The 3,991-nt window shown below is 33.9% G+C and overlaps 1 protein-coding gene across 2 annotated transcripts in view; it reads right to left on the bottom strand.

Moving 5' to 3' along the window:
* Grid2 (glutamate ionotropic receptor delta type subunit 2) overlaps positions 1 to 3,991 on the bottom strand; it is a 1,592,033-nt gene that overhangs the window by 368,171 nt on the left and 1,219,871 nt on the right. The window lies entirely within an intron of this gene.

Below are 3,991 nucleotides of genomic sequence, written 5' to 3'. Positions count from 1 at the left end.
AATTTTGCTTTTTGCTTTGCTGTTTTGAGACAAGGCCTTGCTATGTAATTCAGTGTAATTCAGACTGGACTTGAACTCACTGTGTACCTCAGGCTGGCCTCAAATTCACAATAATCCTTCTGCTTCCACCTGCCAAATGCTGGGATTACAGGTGCTTGGGTGTCCATAGTTTTACATATACAGATAAAATGATATTTAATGAGGTAAACTCCACATGTAACCCTGAAAAGATCAAATATTCTGAGAATATACACTTCAGCTGAAATTTACAACATCATATAAACTGGAGGTTATTTGCTAAGCTTTTGGTAGACTAATTTGATAAATTTGTCAAACTGATTTATACTATCACCTCTTTCATCTGCCCAAATTGTGATTCTTAAAAATGAACACATTAGCTGTTTGCACTGTAGAACAATTAGTATTAAGAAAGTTCATTTGGTTTGAACCATGCTGACAGATGAGAGAAAATTTGATACTCTATTCCCTAATTTCTTAATCTTGTTCAGAACTCTTCACCAACAGTAGCATTTATAGACAACCAGTCATGGTCTACAAGACCCAGGTATTCCACTGGACAGTCAAAAATCTTTCTTTGGGTCAGAATCAGAATCCTGAAAGATTTTCTCATTGAATCATTTTTCCTTTGGGATGTCCAAAATAGCAGATGTGAAATAACACTGCTTTGGTTTTGGCTTTCACTGAAAGACACTAAGTAAGTGCCTTATGATTTTGGGAACCTGTTAGGTGAATGTTATACTGTGTAACGCTCAGGAATTTCCCCTAAAAATTGTCATGAGTTAAACTTGGTAATTGTTCAGGGTCAAATACTTTCATTTTGTTGCAGTAATACTGTTTAAAAAATAATAAAAAATAGTTTAGCTATTCAGGTATCTTTTTCATTTGTATATGCAGGAAATAAGTATGATCTGTGCCCTAGTAACCATCTGAGAGCACACTTTCTAGGGAAAGAAGGTAGAAGTCGATATCCCTGACACTTGACGTGCTATACCAGACTGTGGCTGCCTCTATGCAATTTTGGAACAAATAAGAAAGATTCTAATCTTTTATTAGGGTAGTCATTTTCTTGGTATAGCAGTATTTGGTGATAATCAATATAGATAAATTATTAGATCAATAGATAAGAAGTTCTGAGTATAAACAGAATTTCTACTAACACTGACTTGTTTCTAATATGTGTAATAATAAACAAACGAAGAGTAAAAATTCAGTCAGTCCTTTAATGTTTTATGTAAAGTTCAACACATTTTGGTAAGTCCTCTTTATTGATTTTATTTTATTAAATTTATTTTAAATGATATAATAAAGCCTCCAGACAATTGGCAGAATTTGCTACTTTTCATTTAGTTGTTTGAGCATAGTACAGCCTTGTCCAATGGCTGTGGCTTGCATCGATTCACTGAAGTAGACCTTAAGCTCACTGGAATCAATTGCACTGAAGGACTTCAAAAATGAAGATCAACTTCCAGGAGCCCACCGGCTTGACCAGAACATTCTTTAATTAATGGTATAAATGATAGTTACCAAAAAATAAAGTATTTATTCATGTCTAGATTATTTTCTATCAACTGCCAAGTCAGCTGGTAAAGTGCTCATGGAAAATCTTCCTGGACTGATTCTCCCACCAACAATTTTGGGACCTAAACACTCTATTTTCATGAGCTCTCGAAAACTAACAAAACTGCAATTTGGGAGTAATGTAATGATCTGAAACTTCAATAAACTCTTTGTGGTGATTGGTACTTTAAAAAGTAAGACGTTAACTCATTGCATAACTAAGTGATTAATATGGAAAACTAATATCCTGGTGTATACTTTTATATAAACTATTAATGATTTTTTTTCATTTTTCTTCATATCTCTTTAGAACAATTGTTTAATACATTAAATTATTATATGCTAATGTTCTCCCTGGGAATGTTTTTAATTATTTGCTTATAAGTTACTCTCCAGATAGATAGATTCTTTACCCAGAGCACCTGTAAAAAACCCCACCTGGCAATGTCAACTGGAATTGATTAAAGGTACAGGACAGAAATGGTTAGACTAAGGGCCCTTTTAAAGAAAGTTGATGAATTATTGATGAACATGCCTTTTAAATTTTATGCCTTAAATAAACCTTTATTACATCCTATCACTCTGCATCTGGATCAATGTTTTTAAGGCCTTATTTTCAAGCTCTATTACAGAGTTGGATCACTATTCATAAATTCTAATTCAAGCAAGTTGTTCTCTGTGAGGACAATCAGACAATATATTAGACAGGTAAACAGCAACAGAAATTAGATTGAAGCTCTGGGAACTATAACAGAGGGAAAATACTTGTTCTTTCTCTGTAGCAATACTGAACTTGGTTTAATCACTTTTATATATGTACCTATTTCTGAAATTTATTCACTCATTGACTTATCCATTTAACATCTGTCGAGCAGCTACTGCACCAAAGTACTGTGCTCTATATAGCAAGAGATATAAAGAGACATAAAATAAAAAGTCCTCAGCAAGACTCTTAAGATAATTAAAACCAGTCAGGGGAAATAAGTACTAAAGGTTCCGAAAAATATTTTAAAAACCAAAAGCAACACATACCATGAGTGTCACCAAAATGAAAAAAAAGGAAGACAGAAGTCAAAACGAGAAAAATCATGACTTGGAGGTTGCTAGCCATATACTTCTTCAATAGATGAGAAGTCTTAGGAACAAAGTGCTGCAGGTCAAAGTCACAAAACAACTTACACAAGAGGAAGACATTAAACCTTGTCTTATTCTAACTTAATTGTTCTAAATTTTATTTTTCAGTCCACTGAATTAAAAGCAAAGACTGCATAACTTATTTCAAATTTTAGCAAAATTAAGATTTTAGGGGCCAAAGAGATAGCTCAATAGGATAAGTGCTTGCTTGTCAAGCATAAGGGCCTCAGTTTAATCCCTGGTTCCACAAAAAAAAAAAAAAAAAAAAAAAAAAACAAAACCAAAAACAAAAAACTAAGATTTTATCAGACCAGTAGAGACTCTAGATGCCTGACAAGAAAAACATACTAAAACAAAAATGAAATTTCTTTTTATGGAAAGTATCTTAATGTTAGGACTCACACTCTTCCTTCAGATAACTTCTGAATAAAGTTTAATAAATAAAAATAGAGGACATCAGGTGAAAGGAAATACTATTCTGGATAATACAGCTAGCAGACACAATAAATGACAGAAATAGATACTTCAAGTTCAGATATTAGAATTTTCAGAAGCATTTCATATTTATTGCATTTAAAGAAATGAAAAGTAATTTTTTTGGTTATTTTTGCAGAACCAGGGATTGAACTCAGGCCCTTGTGCTTGCCAGGCAAGCACTTGTTCTACTGAGCTATCTCTCCAGTCCTCTTTTTTTTCTGTTTGAGACAGGGTTTCACTGGGCTTAAACTCACTATGTAACTTAATTCAGGATGGGCTTACACTCACTATATAACTGAGGCTGGCCTCAAACTTGCAGCAATCCTCTTGTCTCAGCCTTCTGAGTGTGGGATTACAAGTGTGTAGCACCATTCCTGGCTCAAGGGATTAGTTTTTTAATTGGCTGGAAACTGGAAACAACAAAAAGTTCTATCATGGAGTTCCAAAAGAACCAAATAGAAACCTAGTAGTTAGAAAAGATCTTGACCAAAGTTAAGAATTTAATGACTGAGTTTATTAGCATAAAAATGTATATTGGTAAAACCATTTTGCAAACATTTTGACATATAAGTTAGAATATGAAAATGCTTATATACAAATTAGTATTGCCTTTTTATGCATTTAGTACAGGGTCTACAGGGTCTCACTACACAGATCAGACTCATAGTGATCCTCCTGTTTTTCAGCCTCCCAAGCGCTGGGATTACAGGTGCATGCCACCACCTGTAAGTCTCATTGCAAGGGGTGGGGCCAGCACAGCATGAGGATGGCATATATATATATGTATGGCATATATATGGCA

Source organism: Octodon degus, unplaced genomic scaffold (assembly GCF_000260255.1).
Source record: "Octodon degus isolate 3935 unplaced genomic scaffold, OctDeg1.0 scaffold00125, whole genome shotgun sequence".
NCBI lineage: Eukaryota > Metazoa > Chordata > Mammalia > Rodentia > Octodontidae > Octodon > Octodon degus.
The sequence above is the reverse complement of the archived record's forward strand: the minus strand, read 5'-3'. Positions and strand labels throughout refer to the sequence as shown.